The sequence below is a fragment of the Pongo abelii genome, chromosome 1, assembly GCF_028885655.2.
Source record: "Pongo abelii isolate AG06213 chromosome 1, NHGRI_mPonAbe1-v2.0_pri, whole genome shotgun sequence".
Taxonomy (NCBI): Eukaryota; Metazoa; Chordata; class Mammalia; order Primates; family Hominidae; genus Pongo; species Pongo abelii.
The window spans coordinates 220,704,138-220,725,795 of NC_071985.2; the positions used below are offsets into that span (position 1 = coordinate 220,704,138).

General features: G+C 44.8%; 1 pseudogene; it reads left to right on the forward strand.

Annotated features, from left to right (window-relative positions):
- The first annotated feature begins 14,801 nt into the window (after positions 1–14,801).
- On the forward strand, positions 14,802–17,564 carry LOC129060489 (PRAME family member 1-like; annotated as a pseudogene).
- Positions 17,565–21,658: the final 4,094 nt, after the last annotated feature.

Sequence of the window (21,658 nt, forward strand, 5' to 3'; positions counted from 1 at the left end):
AATTAAGGGCGGGAAAGGCACATAGGCCCAGGAAGTATGATTAGCTGCAGCTGCTCCTGCAGTCACATGGAGACTTACCACCGTTGATACAATCATCAAAGCTGCAGGCAGCATGTTCTCTGGAGTTTGTGTTACCCTTGTGTTCTTCAGGCTTTTTTCAGCTAACTATGTCAGCTTCTTTAATTGGGCCCAGGTCGGCGGCTCTGCTTTCTTGGTGGATGGCAACTTCATCTGTTCTTCTGATATCACCATTTTGTTCACCCGGTGATTCGATGTTGCTCGATTGCGGGTTTTCCATCTCCGTTGTGGCGCTTCTCTTTGCATCTCTGATGTGTTCATTGTAGAACTTTAAATGTCTAGTGGGTATCCAAACAGGAAGCTGATTTTCTCCTGGTGAAACACAAGCAAAGCCTCTCCCCCATGTTATCATTTTCCCTATTTCCTATGTCTTATTTTTGTTGTCTTTCCACCAAATCAGTTTTCCTTCATGTGGGCTGTTCTTTTTACCAGTAAAATGTTGCTCTGCGGAAGTAGTGGTCTGATTTCTATAAATGTTTAAAAACTTTGAAGTATAGAGTGCTAAATTAAGTTGCATCTGGGGAGTGTTATACTCCTTAATGTCTTTTTCCTTTTTTTGTTTCACCAATTGAGCTTTGAGTGTTCTATGAGTTCTTTCAATTATGGCCTGTCCTTGGGAATTATAGGGGATTCCTGTTGTATGTGTAATTTTTCACTGATTTAAGAATTTTAAAAAGTTTTACTACAGTATCTTGGCCCATTATATGTTTTAATTTTTTTTTGGAGCTCCCATGACAGCAAAACAAGATAATAAATGTCTTTTAACATGGGAAGTACTTTCTCCTGTCAGGCAGGTTGCCCATACAACATGTGAATAAGTATCAACTGTCACATGTGCAAATGACAATTTTCCAAATGAAGGTACATGTGTGACATCCATTTGCCATAATGCATTAGGACATAGACCTCTGGAATTAACTCCTGCCTCCTGAGTGGGCAGGTGTAGGATGACTTGACACTGGGTGCAATGTTGTACAATATTTTTTGTCTGTTTCCATGTGATATCAAATTTATTTTTTAGTCCTGTTACATTTACATGAGTCAAAGCATGAAGTTCTTGTGCTTCTATGAATGCAGATGATACTAGCAAGTCAGCCTGTTCATTTGCTTTAGTTAAAGGCCTTGGTAAATTAGTATGTGCTCAAATATGAGTAACATAAAATGGGAAATTTCTTTTTCTTACAATTTGTTGTAACAAATTAAAGGGCTGGTTTAACTGATCATCCATACTATATTTGATTAGGGCTGTCTCAACATCCTTTGTAGCCTGTACTACATATGCAGAATCTGATACAATGTTAATAGGCTGATTAAAATCTTGTAACACTGAAATGACAGCAACCAACTCTGCTCTTTGAGCTGAATGATATTGAGTTTCAATGACTCGTTCTTCTTTCCTGGTGTAAACACTTTTCCATTGCTGGAACCATCAGTAAACACCGTCAGAGCATTTTCTAAAGGTTTATGTCTGGCAATTTTAGGTAAAATTCAAGTAGTCAATTTTAAAAACTGGAAGATTTTTGTTTTTGCATAATGATTATCAATAATTCCCATGAAATCAGCAAGACCAATCTGCCATACAGCAGAATTGATAAAGGCTTTTCTAACCTGTTCCTTGTTTAAAGGAACAATGATTTTATCTGGGTCACTTCCACACAATTTTATTATTTGTAATCTTGCCCGACCAACTAATGTAGTCATTTGATCCAAGTACAATGTAAAAATCTTAATTGTACTGTGAGGAAGGAAAGATCACTCCACAAGATCTGTATTTTGAACAATAACACCTGTTGGAGAATGTGCAGTAGCAAAAATCAAAAGTTGGAGTGGGGCTAAGTGATCTATTCTCTTTACTCGTGCTGACCGAAATTTTTCTTCAATTAATTCAATTTCTTTAGTTGCCTCTGGAGTTAATGTTGTTTTGCTATTCAATTCTGGATCCCCACTCAAGATAGAGAACAAATTTGACATGGCATAAGTAATGATGCCTTGAGTTAACGAATCCAATTAATATCTCCTAGCAATTTTTGAAAGTCGTTTAATGGTTTTAATGTGTCTTTTCTTATGTCTATTTTTTGTTGTTTAAATTTCTTTCCTCTACCTGCATTCCCAAGAAATGGACAGGAGTAGAGGTTTGAATCTTATCAGATATTATTGTTAGTCCTGCCTTTGCAATCTCTTTCTGCAGAAATGTGTAACAGTCAATTAATTTGTCTCTCGTTTCTGCAGCTCACAAAAGATCATCAACATAACGAATGACGTAGCAGTCTGAAAACTTGCTCCTAACAGGTTGAAGAGCTTCAGCTACAAAAATCTGACATATAGTTGGACTATTAAGCATTCCCTGGGGCAACACTTTCCACTGAAACCTGGTGGCTTGTTCTTTATTATTTTTGGCTGGTATAGTAAAAGCAAATTTTTCCAAATCCTGTTTTGCTAGAGGAATGGTAAAAAAGCAATCCTTCAGATCAATTATAATTAAAGGTCAATCTTTGGGGATCATGGCCAGAGAGTGCAACCCAGGTTGCAGAGCCCCCATAGGTTGAATTACAGCATTGACGGCTCTTAAGTCGGTTAGCATGCGCCATCTGCAGGATTTTTTCTCAGTTACAAATACAGGAGAATTCCAAGGCGAAAATGAAGGTTCAATATGTCCCTTTGCTAATTGTTCTTTTGCCCATACGTGTAAAGCCTCCAGCTTTTGTTTTGGTAGCAGCCACTGATTTAACCATACAGGTTTTTCTGTTTTCCAAGTTAATGGAATGGGTTTTGGAGGCTCTACAGTGGCCACTCCTAAAAAGAATATCCTATTCCTTTTCTTTCTTAATTTCCCTCAGCCTCAATTGGGATTTTAATGCCATCTCCATTTTTCCCTAGTCCTTTTTCAGGGAGATATCCCATGTTAGTCATGATTTTTTGACTCGTGGGGCTGTATAAGGAGGCTGGGATAGTAATCTCTGCATGCCCTTGTTGTAACAAGTCTTGGTCCCATAAATTAATTGGAATAGAAGTAATCATTGGTTGAACTGCACTTTCTTGATTATCAAGTCCTAGACAATGTAAAATCATGGCACTTTGATACACTTTTGAGGTGGTGCCCACACGGACAAGTCCTGTAACAAAAATTGGCTTTTGTTTAGGCCAACTTTTTGGCCATTGATTTAAGGCGATAATGGAAACATCAGCCCTGGTATCCACTAATCCTATAAATTGCTTTCACTGAATAGTGACTGTACACACAGTTCTATTCTCTGAGACCTGACTAGCCCAATGAGTGGCTTTTCCAGCAGGGTTTGTACTTCCAAACCCTCCTGTTCTTTCCGTTGTGTTTTCCCCAATTTTAATATAAGGCAAAAGCAATAATTGAGCAATTCTATCACCTGGATTGGCACTCCAGGGAACAGTGGAGCTGATCACTAACTGAATTTCCCCTTTATAATCTGAGTCAATCACCCCAGTATGACTGTGGACTCCCTTCAAATTTAGACTTCATCTTCCTAAAATAAGGCATACCGTCCCTTCTGGCAGCGGGCCATATACCCGTCTAGGAATCTTTTGCGGGGTCTCTCCAGGGAGTAAAGAAACCTTTTGAGTAGAGCATAAATCTACCGCTGAGCTGCCTGCTGTGGCGGGGGACAGCTGTTGTATTGTTGTAATTGGCTGATTCCCTGAAGTGGTGGTATTTGCTGTGGGGGTTACTGTCCCTGAAAACCCTGAAGAACAACAGCTGAATCGGGAATGCCCCAGTTTGTTGCGGGGCCTGAGGCTGGCCCCTCGCCGCTTTTTCTGACAATAGTTGCCAATTTTTATCATATTTAGAATGACATTGATTAGCCCAATGTTTTCCTTTTCCATGTCTTGGACACAGGCCAGGTGGTTCTTTATCTTTACTCTGTTTATTTAAGACTGGACAGTTCTTTTTTAGATGACCGATTTGACCACAATTATAACATTTTCCCCCAAATCTTCTAACTGTCCTCCTAAAGCAACTTCCATCATTGCTTGAGCCATTAGCATTGCCTTATGCATAGCTCCTCCAATCCCAGCACAAGCTTTCACATATTCTGTAATTACATCAACTCCTGCTGGACCTTTTCCTTTTAATGACTTTATGGCTGGTTGAAATTCTGGATTTGCCTTTTGATAAGCCATTATTTCTACAATAACTTTTTGGGCATTATCATCCGAAATAAATTTTTGAGAGGCATCTTGCAACCTTGCCACAAAGTCTGGTTATGGCTCTTTGCAGCCTTGTCTAATTGAATTAAAAGAAGGGCAAGCGGTTCCTGGGTCTTGAATTTTTTCCCAGGCCCTGAGGCAAATAGCCCTTAGATGTTCAATACCCTCATTCTGCATTACTGATTGTTGGCCAATTTGCTCCAATTTGGACCTGTTCCTAGCAATTGATCTGCATCTATATTAACAGCAGGATAAGTAGCCTGATTTTTTCATGCCTGTTCTTGTAATCCATCAATCCACCAGGTTTTAAATTGTAGGAACTGAGAGGGTGAAAGGGAAGATTTCCCAATCATAGGGAATAAGTCTATTTCCATGAGCAATGGAATCTAATAATGTTCTCATATAAGGGCAGTTGGGTCTATATTGTTTAACTCCTTCCTTCATATCTTTTAACATTTTCATCGTGAAACATTCATATCTAGCCTCAGTTTGGACAGATGCTCCAGCTTGCCCCACTTTCCTGGCCGGTATTGGTTGTAAAATTACCAGAAACTGCCATGCTTCAAGATCTCCCTGTTTTCTGGCTTTATCAATGGTTTCATGCAATGTACTACATTTTCCACTAGGTGGTGATGTAGAATTAAACTCCACTAGGTTGCTGGTAAGGTGCCATGCTATTTGTCATGGGACACAGCACTTGAGGTCTGTATTGAACCTCTGCAGATGGCCCATACTGAAGCTCAGCTGGCAGCCGGTATTGATAAACTACCGGTGGTTGGGTCTTATTTTCTACTGGCTGATGTTGTGGATACTGTATCTGAATTGGCATTGCCGGGATAGAGACTCTATCATTTTCTACTTGATATTCTCTTGGGGTTTGCCCTTGTCTAACCTGCATGTGAGGTTGTAAAGTTACAGGCATCTGAATCGCGGGAGGAGGAGTTGATAGCCATTGTGGTTTAGGCTCTAATAGCCCCAATAACTCTGGACCTCCTTCCACCAGTTTTGATGATTCAGGTATATTATCTCCTGTAATTGATTGTAGTCAACACTTTGCGTTGACTGAGCCATTACAGTCTCTGCTACATTTTTGCAATGTGAACTTTCTGTTAATTTCCGGGACTTTGTCCCTGCGTCTTCTTCGCAATCTATTACAGAGCTTTCAGGGGCATCAGAAACTGAAAACTATCTTTCTCTATTTGAAATGGTTCTAAAGTTACTTTAATAATGGGCCAATCATTCCATAGTGTAAGAGAGATGAATTTACCTTCCCTACTTTCTTGTTTTGATTCTTTGCCAATTTCCCCCCAAACTTTTAGATCTAAAGTTCCCTGTTTTGGAAACCATGGGCAGAATTGTTCTATTGTTTGAAATAGCATAATTAGATTTTCTGTAGAGGCTCTAACTCCCCATCTTCTTAGAAGAATTTTAATGAAGCTGAGATAAGAGGCATATTTACTTTCAGTTTGTCCCATTGTTACCATGGGTTCTTCCGAGCACACAAGCTTACCGCATGGCTGACCGTGGACGTACTTGGGAATCTCTCATTGACTGTCCTCATTGTTCATATTTTTAGGGTACATTCACCCTAGAGAAAGGCCCACGTTTGGTGCCAGATGAAGGGGCCAGCCCCTCCACACCTGTGGGTATTTCTCAACAGGCAGGACAAGAGACTGAGAAAAGAAATAAGACACAGAGACAAAGTATAGAGAAAGAAAAATGGGCCGAGGGGACTGGTGCTCAGCATATGGAGGATGCGCACCAGCACTGGTCTCTGAGTTCCCTCAGTATTTATTGATTACTATTTTCACTATCTCAGTAAGGGTAATGCAGCAGGAGAGCAGGCTGATAGTGGGGAGAATGTCAGCAAGAAAACATATGAGCAAAGGAATCTGTGTCACAAATAAGTTCAAGGGATGGTACTATGCCTGGATGTGCACATAGGCCATATTTATGGTTTTCTCCAACCAAACATCTCAGTGGAGTAAAGAGTAACAAAGCAGCATTGATGCCAACATGTCTTGCCTCCTGCCACAGGCAGTTTTTCTCCTATCTCAGAATAGAACAAATGTATAATCAGATTTTATACTGAGGCATTCAGTTCCCAGGGGCAGGCAGGAGACAGAGGCCTTCCTCTTATGTCAACTGCAAGAGGCCTTCCTCTTTTACTAATCCTCCTCAGTACAGACCCTTCATGGGTGTCAGGCTGGGTGGAAGGTCAGGTCTTTCCTATCCAATGAGGTCATATTTCAGACTATAACAAGGGGAGAAACCTTGGACAACACCTGGCTTTCCAGGGCAGAGGTCCCTGCGGCTTTTCACAGTGTATTGCACCCCTGGTTACTCGAGAATGGAGAATTGCTATGACTTTTACCAAGCATACTGCCTGTAAATATTTTGTTAACAAGGCACATCCTGCACAGCCCTAGATTCCTTAAACCTTGATTCTATACAACACATGTTTCTGTGAGCTCAAAGTTTGGGCTAAAGTTACAGATTAACAGCATCTCAGGGCAAAGTCAGGGTACAGATCAAAATGAAGTTTCTTATGTCTTCCTTTTCTACATAGACACGGTAACAGTCTGATCTCTCTTTCTTTTCTCTGCATACACTAGTCTTCTTCTTTAGTCTGCTAGATATGGGAAGGATGTAAAGAAAAGATCTCTCATCAATATGACCTAGCCCCCAAAAAGCATGCTTGATTTTTCAATGTGGTAAAGAAATATTTAACCACGTTTCATGTCTATATGATTATTAGTATTTATATATTATTTTGTTTTGTTTTGTTTTTGAGATGGAATCTCGCTCTGTCACCAGGCTGGAGAGTGGTGGCACGATCTCGGTTCACTGCAACCTCCACCCCCTTGGTTCAAGCAATTCTCCTGCCTCAGTCTCTCTAGTAGCTGGGAGTACAACCATGTGCCACCATGCCCAGCTAATTTTTGTATTTTTAGTAGAGACAGGGTTTCACCATGTTGGCTAGGGTGGTCTTGATCTCTTGAGCTTGTGATTCTCCAGCCTTAGCCTCCCAAAGTGCTAATATTACAAGCATGATCCAACACGCCCTGCCATATTTATATATTATTGGTAGTAGTTTGCTAAAAGGGAATTTTGATATCTTTATAAGACATAACTAGTTTAATTAAGGAAGAACCACTGCCTACCATGAGGACAGGTATGGGTTGGTGATGCCCTGAGGCTCCAGGTAATCACTGATGTGAATGTCCCCTTTCAAAGCAGGGGCCATGCCTTGTGCATTGAAGCTGTGTCCCAGCAGAGCTAATGGTCAGAAATGGATTCTTCTGGATGTGCCCATTAGGACTGAACAGGGTCTCAGCATCCGGTTAGCAGGGAGGGACCCTGAGAAGGGGCCTTACTCAAGTGACTCACACTCATTGCCCACATAGAATGTTTCCGGCCCTGTGTGTGCATCTTGTGTATATTAACCCACTGATCAGCCACAGAAGAAATAAAGGAGGTAATAGATTTGTAAAGAGAAGTAAAGAACAGGAGGGAATTGATAAAAATGAGGAAATTTCATTTGGATGCCTGACTTCCTGGGGCAGGACCTCATTAAAAACACAGCTCAGTGCTTTTGATTTTCTTTTTTTTTTTGTCTTTTTTTTTTTTTTTTGAGACGGAGTCTTGCTCTGTTGCCCAGGCTGCAGTGTAGTGGTGCTATCTCAGCTCCCTGAAAACTCTGCCTCCTGGCTTCAAGCGATTCTCCTGCTTCAGCCTCCCAAATAGCTGGGACTACAAGTGCCTGCCACCATGCTCAGCTAATTTTTTTTCTTTTTTTTGGCCTTGAGTCTCAACCTGTCACCCAGGCTGGAGTGAAGAAGCACAATCTGGAGATCTCAAGTTCATGGACCAGGGAGTCTGCAGGAGTTTGTTTATCTTGGGCTGGGGGTGCATGGAGAGTATTTAGGGCTCCTGTGACCACAAACCCAAGGCCTCTGGGATCAGAAGGCAACAACAAGGGCCAGGACCTACCCCGGGGCCTGTGCTTGCAGGGACCCTCGTTCTCATTTGTATGTGGGGTGCATGAGTGATTTCAGATTCCTCACCCATCCCCATTGGCTTTTCTAAGGGAGATGCATCTATAACACCTGTAGGTAACCCTGTGTAGGAAAAGATTGCAGAACCCAAATGGGCCCATGCTGAGTGAGGCTTTCTCCAGGTGGGCACAAAAACGCCTAGCTCCCCAGCCACTGCCAGAGCTTGGGGTGGGGGGCCCCACATGGAGGCAAATGCAGGGAGCATTGGCAAAGGCAGGGCTGAGTGAAAGGAGAAGAGGAGCACATGGAAAAGACACAGGTGTATCTGACAGTTCCAGGGCCAGAGGCCCTTGGGAGTGGGAGAGGCATGGCTCGGAGATACGTCCAGGGTTTTTTTCTGAGCCCTGAGGCCCCAGCAGGTTTACCTCCCTCCCAAGATCTCTCTAGGCTATTGTGCCTGGGAGTCAGGAATGTCTCTGCTGCAACCCTGTGGGAAGGGCATAGATCCCTCAGGGTCTAAAGTTCAACTTTACACATTATCCTCCAATGAGGGCTTTTACCCAGGGACCTCTTGTCTGCAGATCCCACGTCTTCTTGCTGGACTCCCAGAGGAAGTTGTCCTACCAGGGACATGGGATATTATACTTTTCTCTTACATGGAACCAGCTCTGTCAGGTAGAGTTGTGCCTTTCTAGGTGGCCGCACACACACACACACACACACATGCTTATCATGTGGTGATTGCAGTGATGCCCACTGGCCCTGGGGTTCTTCCATAGCACCCAGTGGAAAAAAGCCTCACCTAAGGCTAAGAAGAGACCAGGCTTGGACAAAAAAATACTTATTGCATTCCAGCTGCAGCCTTATCAGCTCTAAGGCTGGGCCAGGGGAAACTGGGAAGGGATGGCCCCTGCACTGGGACCTGTCCTAGGCTCTGCCATCATCCTGGCAGCCTTGGAAGACCAGAGGGGTCAGGTCTTCCTCTGCAAGCCAGGCAGCGTCACCACCCAGAAGTCCAGAGTGCCTCCTTAGGTCCAGAGCAGTAGCTGTGGAGTTTCCAGCTTTGTGCCTTGCCGTGTTCACCAGCATCAATCAGTATAAGTTGGAGAAAATTTCTTAATTACTGCTGGGTCTCTCTGCATTGTGGCCATGTTCCGAAGTCCAGGAGAGATGGGCTGATGGCCTTGGGATGCATAAAGTGACACTGGCCCCATCGGCTCATGCTGGGGGAGAAAACAGAGGCTCAGGAATATACTAGAGAGCCTAAGCAAGGGTCACATAGGAGTTTTGGAATCCCATTGTTGACTGTGGGACTGGAGAATAGGTCAGGTCGTTTCCTGACATGAGTTTTGAAGGTTGCTCTGAGCTTGGCAGCAGATGAGCACCTCGAGAAGAACTGGTGACAGGACATGGTAGAAAAGACCCCAAGTGCAGGATTCTCACTGGGGTCCAGGGGGTGCTGCTACACCCCTTGAAATGGGCAGGAGGAGGAAGTCAGTCAGCCAGTTCTTTCCAATATTTAGGTTGTTGAACACCTTGGGGGTTCCACTGAGCCCCTCACCTGAGGGATTTGCCAATCATTTGCTGCCAGAACATGGGCAGGTTTTTCTCTGGCCAAGTATCTGGTTTATCTGGTTAAAAATGGGGAAATTTGCAACGTGCCTTAGATTCTCCATGAGGAAGGGCTGAGGTCCAGTATGATCGGTACCAGCCATCTGTTGTGCCTCTTGGATGCTCAGTGAACACAGATTCTCACAGCCATTATGGGTTCTGAGCTCACCCTGAGCCTCAGGTTTACAAAGTGGGGCATGGGAAGTAGAAGCCTCACTGGGCTCAGGTGATCCTCCCACCTCAACTTCCCGGGCAACTTGGCCTACAGGGGCACACTGCCTCCCCCCGGCTAATATCTTGTATTTTTATTAGAGACAGGGTTTCATCACATTGCCCATATTCCTCACAAACTCCTGAGCTCTAGCACTCTGCCCTTCTTGGCTTCCCAAAGGGCTGGGAATGGAGGCCTTTGCTTGCTTTCTTTCTTTCTTTCTTTCTTTCTTTCTTTCTTTCTTTCTTTCTTTCTTTCTTTCTTTCTCTCTTTTTCTTTCTTTCTTTCTTTCTTTGCTTCTTTTTCTTTCTTTCTGTCTCTCCTTCCTTCCTTCCTTCCTTCTTTCTTTCTTCCTTTCTGTATTGCATGCTTGCTTGCTTTTCCTTTTGTTCTTTTTTCAGACAGTGTCATGCGGTCACACAGGATGGAGGGCAGTGGCACCATCTCAGCTCACTGCAACATTCACATCGCGGGTTGAAGCAATTCTCTGGCCTCAGCCTTCTGAGTAGCTGGGAGTGCAGGCATCTGCCACTATGCTCGGCTGATTTTTTGTATTTTTAGTAGAGGTGGAGTTTCGCCATATTAGCCAGAATGGTCTCGATCTCCTGACCTCGTGATCAGCCCACCTTGTCCTCCCAAAGTGCTGACATTACAGGCATGAGCCACTGTGCCTGGGTCTGAGCTTTCTTTGTAGGCCTAATGGTGGTGCTCTGATAAGAATCTCTATGTTCAATATTAGCAACAGGAAAGGACTCTAAGAAGGAAGAAACATGAATTATCAATTTAGAGTAGGAAGGGAGTGGGTGAGATTAAGATTTGGATGAAGGGTCCTGGAAAATGACTGGGGCCAATGGTTGCTGGGAAATGTTCCACTGTGGGAAGATCCCAGAGTCTAAAGGAAAGATTTCCAGATGAAAGCACCATGACAGGGACATATGGACCCTCGTTCATTTCTCTCTCACATCCTGTAGAGCCCACAGTTTCTACCTGGGTAACTTCCAGCTTGGGAAAGTCTCCCTTCCCAAGTCTGGCCCCAATCTTCTCTCTGACCTCTGCTCCAGCTCACATTCTCAGATTCCATCTTTGCAAGCTGCTTTTCTGAGAGGAGCCCATCATTTTTGTGGGTAAACACACTTTACCTTCTAGTAGGGCCAAGACTATACCTGCCCTCTGTGTTCTCAAAGCCAACGTTTTGGTTTAAGAGTCTGCCCTATCTCTTTTGATGATTCTCCTTTTAATTTCTGAACTCAGTCTAGGGTGGGTGAGATGGCTGATGCCTGTAATCCTAGCAGTTTGGGAGTCCGAGGTGGGGAGATCATTTGAGGTCAAGAGTTCCAGACCAGCCGGGCCAACACTGTGAAACCCCATCTCGATTGAAAATACAAAAAGTGTGTCAGGTTGGAGTGCACCCATAATTCCCAGCTACTCAGGAGGCAGAGGTGAGAGAATCACTTTAACCCAGAAGGTTGAGGTTGCAGTGAGCTGAAATTGTGCCACTGCACTCCAGCCTGTGTGACAGATGGAGGCCAGATGGAAAATCAATCAAACAATCAATAAACAAACTCAATCTTGACAAAAGACTTTCAGTCCTGACATCTAGATGCCCACAAGATAACCGCCATGTTTTATATTGTCTTGTTTCCTTTCCGGGTTCCCATAAGAACACCTAGTCTCATACTATCAGTCCCCACCTCACTTGATCACTTTGTCCTGATTTCCTTCAGTGAAGCCTTCACTTAGTCTTGAGATAGATCACACCCTCAGTGGTTCCTTTCTTCTACCTGAGTGTGCACATGATCTGCTATGTTAGATAGCATAAAACCCAGGCGACCATTCGATATACACAGTTTTTATTCTGTTTTCTTGGGAATGACATCACTATCTTCTTCAGGCTGTTGTAGCTCTGAAACATTTTGACAATTTTGATGGGCCAAACATCCTCCAATAAGGAAACCTTAAGGTTTTTTTTTTTTGGTCTAATATCAGGAACAGATTAATCCCTTCCCTGTATCACTATGAAAGTCATCTATTGCCAAACTTCATCAATATTTGGGGAATAAATGAACGAATGAGTTTTGGACTTTCACCCTATTACTTATTCTTTTACTTCGATAAATATGTATCTAATTCAATCTGTTAGTCAGAAGAAAGTTGAAAACTCAATCAGGATTAAGTGGGTGTGACTACAAGATCTATTCAGGGATCACTTTCTGATTGGAAGCTGGTGATTGAGAATGGAAGAATGAGGGTTAGAAAGGTCTGTAAAATCTCCTGAGGGTACACAGAAGAGACCCACAGCACTCATACCTGGAACTACTGCTTGGTTCTCTGAGGTCCCAGGACTCTGCAAAGTGAGCCCAGTGCTGGTAATTCACCACCTTCTTAGGGTCATGCCCATTTGATCTGCAGCCAGCCAGTCAGGGATGGTGACACACATCCCAAAGTGGCACAGAATATTTTTCTGTCTGTTTTGTGAGATGAACAGATTTAGGCTTTCATTTTCCCTCTAAATGTAGTTTTGTCTTCATCCATCAAATTGTGATTTGTGCTTGGTTTTTGTCATTTTAAAATTCTTAGCGAAGGAATTTTTAAAAATACATTAAAAATTTAAAGTTTGATTAATTTTTATTTCTTGACATTTGAAGTTATTTGCTTTTGTGCCCTTCAATTACAGTTCATAGACTTGGCGTTATTGTGATTCTCCAAGTGTGCTTTCATTTTCATAAAATCCTTAAAGGTATCCCACACACCAATCTGAAGAATGCAGATCATGGGATTTATGGGACGTATTTTTGTCCCTAGGATCTGTCCAAAAGTGAGTAATTGTGAGTATGTGGAAGTGATGTGTATTGGAACCTTCATCTTGGAGTTACAGTGCTCTAGAATAGCATCATAGCACTTTTACAGTTTCTGGTTAATTATTATTTTTTTTTGAGATGGAGTTTCCCTATTGTTGCCCAGGCTGGAGTGCCATGGTGTGATTTGGCTCACCGAAACTTCTGCGTCCCGGTTACTTGCGATTCTCCTGCTTCAGCCTCCTGAGTAGCTTGGATTACAGGCACTCACCACCATGCCCAGCTAATTTTTGTATTTTTAGTAGACACGGGGTTTTGCATGTTGGCCATGCTGGCCTCAAACTCCTGACCACAGGTGATCTGCCCACCTCGGACTCCCAAAGTGCTGGGATTACAGGAGTAAGCCACTGCGCCCAGCTACAGTTAGCATTTCTATACATACCTTCCAAATGCTGTGGAATACCATCACACCACTTTTTCAGTTCCAGTGAATTATTATTATTTTTTCTGGGATGTATTCTGATGCTGTCACCCAGACTGGATTGCAGGGCACTGAGCTGGGCTCCCTGGAAACTCTGCCTCTTGGGTTCAAGTGCTTCTCCTTCCTCTGCCTCCAAAGTAGCTAGGATTACAGTCATGCATGATCATGCTTGGCCAATATTTAAATTAATTAATTTATCAATTTGCTTATTTTTGAGTCAGAGTCTAACTCTGTTACCCAGTCTGGAATGCAGTGGTGCGATCTCGGCTCACTGCAACTGTAGCAGGACGAGTCGCAGACAAAACTCCTCAGACACCAGATTAAAGAAGTAAGAGGTTTTTTATTCATCCGGGAGGGTCAGCAGACTTGTGTCTTAAGAGACGAGCTCTCCGAAAAAGAAACTCCTAGTCCCTTTAAGGGCTTACAACTCTAAGGGGTCTATGTGAAAAAGTCATAATAGATCAAGTAAGCATGAGGAACCTGACTGGGGGCTACCTACATCAGCTAACAGAACAAAAGGTTTTACAGTGCTTTCTTATACAATGTCTGGAATTTACAGATAACACCAGTAGATTTGGTCAGGGGTTAATATTATTATTATTTTAGCCACCAGGGCCAGGTGGTGGTGCCAAGGTCGTCTAGCTATTTATCTTACTTCTGTTTCTTTCCAACTTTTTGCTTTCTCCCTTTTCCCCTGTCTTATAAACTAGGGAAAAGGGGAGGATGGGGAGAAACTGAGAAGGACAACAGGAGAAGTGTTAGCCTCATACCATACAACCTCTGCCTTCTGGAGTCAAATGATTCTTAATTTTTTTATATTTAGTAGAGACATGGTTTCATTATGTAGGCTAGGCTGTTCTTGAACTCCTGACCTCAAGTGATCTGCCTGCCTTGGCGTCCAGCAGTGTTGGGATGACAGACATGAGCCACAGCACCGGGTCCATTACTGGTAGAAAGTTTTCAAAATAAAAAATAATGGCATCGATTTTAGGGAGTCACTTTAGTGTTCCCCCAGCATGTTCATGCTGTGAACTGAGAATGTAGGCTGTCTGGGGACACAGGACACTCTCATTCTCAATGCTTTAGGGTGGTAAGTGACAAAAAATTTCTCCTCAAAGAGGTGGAGCTTGGCTTTCAGGATCCTCAGTGGCACTGTCCGGTGGTTCTGGGATTCAATGGAGCAATGGATGAAAGTTAATAAGCCAGTGGTCTCTTTGACCCCTCCCTTCTTACTGTTTGGAAGATATTCTTCTTGGTACCAGTAGAAGCAGAAGTATAGATTGAAGCCACCAAGTGTAGAGTGGAACTGGAGTAAACTGGTAATTTTTCTACCTCTACTAGAGCAATGATAGTGGTCTTGGGGAAGATGAGGTGATTCTGTTTGCCTTGAGAGGGATACATTTTCCCTGCATTTGCCTTCTAGATATTTTCCTTGCAGATCCATCAGGATGAGCATCCAGACCCCACCCAGACTCCTGGAGCTGGCAGTGCAGAGCCTGCTGAGAGACCAAGCCTTGGCCATCTCTGCCGTGGAGGAGCTACCCAGGTGCTCTATCTCCCACTCTTCATGGAGGCCTTCAGCAGGAGACTCTTCCAGACTCTGATGGTGAGTGTGCAGGCCTGGCCCTTCACCCACCTGCCTCTGGGATCACTGATGAAGACGCTTCATCTGGAGACCTTAAAAGCATTGCTGGAAGGGCTTCATATGCTGCTAACACAGAAGAATCGCTCCAGGTGAGGTGACCCAGGAGGGCTGGTAGATAGGACTCAGGTGTCCAGGGAAAGAACAGCAGGGTCAGACAGAGAAGTAGCCCAAGGGTGGCCCAGAGTCTTCTGATGGTGTTGGCAAGGAAGCTCAGGGAGGCTTTGGCCATTGTCCAGATCCTCAGAGAAAGGACTGCTCACCATACAGGGTCCACTGTGGGAACAGAAACCTGCCTTTACTCAGTGGAAGGTAAAGGGAATAGAAGTGGGGACCAGTCAGAATCAAAAAGGAAAAGGGATTGAGAAAAGACAAAGAGAACAGGGAGCACTGAGGACAGGAGTAGCTGACTTATGGGATGAGAATGAAAGCAAAGGTCTGAGACGGGACCTTCTAAATTCTGAGCCTCTCCCTTACTTTACCCACAGGAGGTGGAAACTTCAAGTGCTGGATTTGCGGGATGTTGATGAGAATTTCTGGGCCATATGGCCTGGAGGCTGGGCCCTGTCCTGCTTCCCAGAGGCCATGAGTAAGAAGGAGACAGCAGAGGACTGTCCAAGGATGGAAGAGCACCAGCCCTTAAAGGTGTTCATAGACATCTGCCTCAAGGAAATACCCCAGGATGAATGCCTGAGATGCCTCTTTCAGTGGGTTTACCAAAGGAGAGGTTTAGTACACCTGTGCTGCAGTAAGCTGGTCATTTATCTAATGCCGATTAAATATCTCAGAAAGTCATTGAAAATAATCCACCTGAATAGTATTCAGGAGCTGGAAATTCGCAACATGTCCTGGCCACAACTGATAAGAAAGCTTCGTTGTTACCTGAAGGAGATGAAGAATCTTCGCAAACTCGTTTTCTCCAGGTGCCATCATTACACGTCAGACAATGAACTCGAGGGAAGGTTAGTTGTCAAATTCAGCTCCGTGTTCCTCAGGCTGGAACACCTCCAGTTGCTTAAAATAAAATTGATAACCTTCTACAGTGGATACCTGGAACAGCTGATCAGGTGAGAAAGGATCATACACTTTGTAGGCAGACCACAGCACCGCCTTGTTTTGTTACAACAAACACTAGAAGGCGTGTAGTGTGTGCCAGCCAGTGGCAACATCACAGTGAAGTGGACACCAGAAGGTCAACACATTGTCCCATTCAGTGTTCTATGTCCTGGAGTGACTACAACAGGATTGCTCCAATAAGGGCAGAGGGGTCACCTGATGTAAAAGCTAGAGAAGGACATCATGTACAAGCTAGTTAGTGAGGGTTTCAGCTCTACTGGGGGTGCACATGTGAATTTCCTGTTACAAAGTGTGTTTCAAGTTGAGATGATGTCAAAGAGACAATAGACGAGGGTATGCAAGGAGGGAAAGTGCATCAAACCTGTGCATTTCACAATAGGTCTGTCCTCACCAGCTTAGTGATCACGAATGATCCTGTCTCTAATTCCCTGTCTGTAAAAGGTTGCTTTGAACTCCAGAAAAGGTAATTGACATGGAAAATGCGAGCTTCCGGGATGGAGGTAAGGGAGTAGGCATGACAGTGGTAAAAAGTGAGAGTTGGTTTGCAGTTGCAGGCATGTCAGGGAGCTCCTGCCAATAGGTAACCCTAGCTGATGTCCCTAGACTTTGCTGGGTTGAGTTCTTTGTACACATCTCCCACCGGGTACCTGTGGCCGAGAGATGAAGTTTTCTGCTAAAAGATGAAGATAAAAGGCTTTAGAGATTTTGTGGCCTTGACCCAATCACACAAGTAATGGTGAAAAGGCTGAGGCTAAAATGGGACAGCCCCTGAATGATCAGAGTCCTCATCATGCAGCAACCTGCATGCCGACCATCATCAGATGGTGGGAACAAAGTTGTGTTTGTTTGAAGCAGGCATTTTCCTTGAGGTTATTCCCCACTACCTTCATCTAACTTGTACCATTGTCCAGAATTAACTTGTTGATCTCCACAGGTGCCTCTAGAACCCCTTGGAGAACTTGGAATTAACTTGTGGCTACCTATTGGAAGAGGACTTGAGGTGTCTCTACCAGTACCCAAGACTCGCTTACCCAAAGCATCTGAATCTCAGCTACATGCTGCAGTTCTGTATCAGTCTTGAAACCCTCGGAGCTCTGCTGGAGAAAGTTTCTGCCACTCTTGAGACCCTCATCTTGGAGGGCTGTCAGATCCACTACTCGCAACTCAGTGCCATCCTGCCTGGCCTGAGCCGCAGCTCGCAGCTCACCACCTTCTACTTTGGCAGAAATTGCATGTCTATGGACGCCCTGAAGGACCTGCTGCGCCACAACAGCGGGCTGAGCAAGTTAAGCCTGGAGACGTATCCTGCCCCTGAGGAGAGTTTGAATTCCTTGGTTCGTGTCGATCGGGAGATCTTCACCCCACTTCAGGATGAGCTGATGTGCACACTGAGGGAAGTCAGGCAGCCCAAGAAGATTTTCATTGGCCCCACCCCCTGCCCTTCTGTGGCTCATCACCATCTGAGGAACTGGAGCTCCATCTTTGCTGCTAGGGAAGGCGTGCCTAGCGGGGTAGAGAAATCCAAAGTTCTCTTCCAGGCACTTGGACACTAAAATATACTATGTGGGTTCAAGCTATTTTTCTATTTTCTTATTTCCATTTTTAATAATTCCAAAAGTTTTATTGAAGACAATTAGAGACAATATTTCTCTATGTTGCTCCAGCTGGGCTTATGGGATCCTCCTGCCTCAACGTCCTAAAATGCTGGGATTACTGGGATGAGTGACTGTGTCCAGGCCACATGCAACTTAAAGGAATCACAGGCAAGTGCTCAGTGTTAGGGAAAAAAAAAGATAACAGCAGGGGGCAAGGCTGGAAGAAAATGTTGAAGTGACGTCAATGAGAACTTCAGGGACCCGTGTCCTACAGAGTCAGAAAGAGAAGCTAAAGCTCTGCATTGATGAGAACGTTATCCCTGGAAAGACGGTTACCGAGGAGTATGAGAAACAAAGTGCCTGAATGAAAACTTTTAATCTGTTGTAGCAATTTATCCATCAGAATTGTCTAGTTATTGAGTTACTGATGGAAAAATAATGAAATACTAATTTGTCTGTGATTGAGTTTCAGCTGTAGAACATCAAAGCAACCAATAAAATTTGATCATTTTGAGTATTTCCCGCCCATTCTTGTTCTTTGTTTTCTTTTGGAGACAAAAATCTCACTTTGTCATTTAGGCTGGAGTGCGGTGGTGCAATCTGGGCTCACCACAATCCTTTCCTTCAGGGCTCAAGTGATTCTTGCACCTCAACCACTCAAACAGCTGGGACTGCAGGCACGTTCCAACAAGCGTGGCTGATTCTTGTATTTTCAATGGAGGCGGGGTTTTTCCAGGTTGATCAGCCTGGTCTCAATATCCTGGCTTCGAGTGATCCACCGACCTTGGCCTCCCAAAGCGCTGGGAAAACAGGCATATCGATGATCTCCACCCATTCTTTACTTCTCCTCAGTCATCAGTTTTTTTCTTACTTTTTTGCCCACGGGGAGCAGCTCGGCCAGGCAAAAAGGGACGGGCAGAGAGGGGCCCCAAGGAGAAGATAGGAATGGGGTGGTGTCCTGCTCGCACAAGATGTGTGGATGCCAGGCCCAGAAGGCAGAGCTGGGGCCATCCATCAGGGGGCCAGGGTGAGAAGCAGAAATGGCACCTGCTTCAAGGACCTGGCCAGCTATCTGGCCACTGTGCCCATCCTGCTAACAGTGTCAAGCTCCCGGGTCTTGAAGGGAGGTTCTATGCAGATCCACCCCAGGCTGTGTTTCCAAGATCCACCCACCATAGGGGTGACCAGCCTGATTGCTGGGCCTGGGAACCATGAACCTCTTCTGGAGGCACTCCCCTTTGCTGGATCATGAGTCAGGCCTGTGCTCCATGTCCCTGAGGCAGCCAACTGTGTCACCCACACCCTTTCATGGCAAAATGGAACCTGGTCCCAGGTCTGGAGTCTCCACCACAGCCTCTACCTCACTGCCCACTGCCTCCTGTTAGCCTGCAAGCTTCTGGATGAGAGTGCAGTTGGGGCTTGTTAAACTACACCCAGGAGCATTGGGTTTGTTTGTGTGGGGTTGGCCAGAGCTGCTGTGAACCTGCATCTCACCTGTCACCTCTGCAGGGAAACACAGAGAGAGGGCACAGCCGAGGCTGCGTACACTTCGGAGCTGATGGGAGCCTGGGAGAAGAGGGAGTCCTGGTCCTCCCGAGTTGGCAGGGCAGTCGCTCCAAAGGCATAACTGAAGCTGTCCATGTCACAGTTACCAACTGAGGTTCCCCAGTGCTCTCCAGGGTCCAGGAGATCCCCCCTTCTCCTGCAGCTTGGGGGTGTCTGCTCTGACAGCCTCATTTCTCATGGCACCTGCTCTAATTTTGGAGTGTGGTTGTGGTCAAGCCCAGATGCTGTCGCAGCCCAGGTGGGCCTGTGCACACTTGGGTCAGTGCTGATGCACCGTCCCACTGCTGTCTTGAACCCTCTGGACTCTGGGCCCTGATGAGTGTGGAAGGGAGGCTGAGGGGGTTGTGTACAAATCAGCACTCGTCTTTGGATGCTCCTTGGTACGAGTGACCTGGGCAAAATGGTTGGTGGTGGGAGGCAGACAGAATCCAGGACAGGAAGGTGAGGGTCACTGGTGAGGCTCCACCTTCTGACCAAGGAGGACCTGAAGCCCGTGGACTGGGCTACCAGTCCTATAGACCAGAGTGTGAACATGTGTTGCATGTTTTGTGCCTGCCTATGGCCACCTATGACCTAATCAGCACAGACTTTCTCCCGTCTGATGCTGAAAAAAGCCCCAGACTCAGGGAGAACATCAGGAAGACCTGTGGCAGAGAACTACCCACTATTGGGATGATTTTCCTGCAGAGACAAGCAATCCGTTCTGGATCATTTCTCTGCTGAGAGCTGTAGAGATGAAGAGATGGCTCTCCTGCAGAGAGCAGCAACCCACTCCAGGGCCTCCTCTCTACTGAGAGCTGTGGTGATGATGGAATATCCTGCCAGGAGGGCGGGGTCACACTCCCCAGGGCCTCCTGTCTGCTCAGAGCTGAACACTTATCGCAAGACCCTGGTTTCAGAAAGAAGCTACCCACTGTGGGTCTCTGAGCTGTCCTATTGCTCAATAAACCTCCCATTTATCTCACTCACCCTCCTCTTGTCTGCATATTTCATTCTTCCTGGTTGCAGCACAAGACCTTGGGACCTGCCTAATGTTGGGGCTAAAAGAGCAATAACACAAACAAAGCTGAAACACGGCCCTTGCTCACCAATTTGTAGGTGAAGAGAAAAAGAGAAGAGCTACTACTCTTCCAGGAGCCCAGATGTGGGTGCTTCCTTAGCCAGGGCTGTGACTCCCTTTTGTGGGTTGTGCAGTTCCTGGCATTTCCAAGCATTCGGCGTTGGTGTCACTGTGTATTCCAGTGACAACCATGGAAGATGCTTGCGCTGTGCCTGGTTCACTTGCAGCCTTGCAGAAATCTGGCACCCATGCTGGCACCTGGAGCTGCCCGACCCACTGCTGCAGCAGCAGCAGCCAGTGACTGTCCGAAATGGCCTGACCCCCTGGTCACTCACACACCCCTCACCACTCCAGCCCTGACCCACCCTTAATAGGCGTGTGCTCCAGGCCTGAAACATGAGCCAAGCATAGTCTACCAGGCTGCATGGGCAGAATGAACCCAGTGAACCCGATCAAAACTCTGGCAAAGGTGCCCCCAGACACAGAGGTTTCTGGCCAGAAAAGTCACATTCCAAGGATTCCAGAAGAGAAAATTACCTAAACACAAAGAAAGACAATAAGAAAAGGATGGAAGAGAGAAGTCTCTAAACAACCAAAACACAAGAAATGAAATGGGAGTACTAAGCCTTTATCAATAAAAACAATGAATATAATTTATATCAGTTCTGCAAGTGAAAGGCACAGGGTCTTTGAATGAGTAAAAAAATAAGACCCTACTATATGCTGTTTTCCAGAAACTCAATTCACCTATAAGCATACATGTAGATGGAAAATGAAGGGGTAGAGTAAGGTATTCCATGCAACTGGAAACCAAAAAACCGCAAGTGTAGCTGTACTTATGTCAGGTAAAATAGGTGTCAAATCTCAGAATGCACTCAGGTAAAACAGAATACAAATCTAAGCTTGTAAAATAATAGACTACACTTACACAAACTATGCCTAGAAAAAACATACATCAAAATAATAGAAGCCAAAAATGACAAATCCACATGCAACGTCATATTGAATGAAGAAATGTTGAAAGTATTCCCACTAAGAACTACAAGCAGACAAAAATGCCAACTTTATCCACTTGTAATCAACATAGGACTGAAAATTTTTCTCAGAGCAATCTGGTAAGCAAAAGAAATGAAGGACAATTAAATTGGAAAGAAGGAAGTGAAACTACCTGTGTTTGCCAATGATGTGATCATATGTGTTTAGAAAACCTGAAAGATTGCACCAAAAGACACGTAGAGGAAATAAGTGAATTCACTTAAATCTCAGGTACAAAATCTGTATGTAGAAATAAGTAGCACTGTTTTATACCAACAACAAGCAAGGTGAGAATCAATTTAAGAACTCCATCCCTTTTCAATAGCTGCA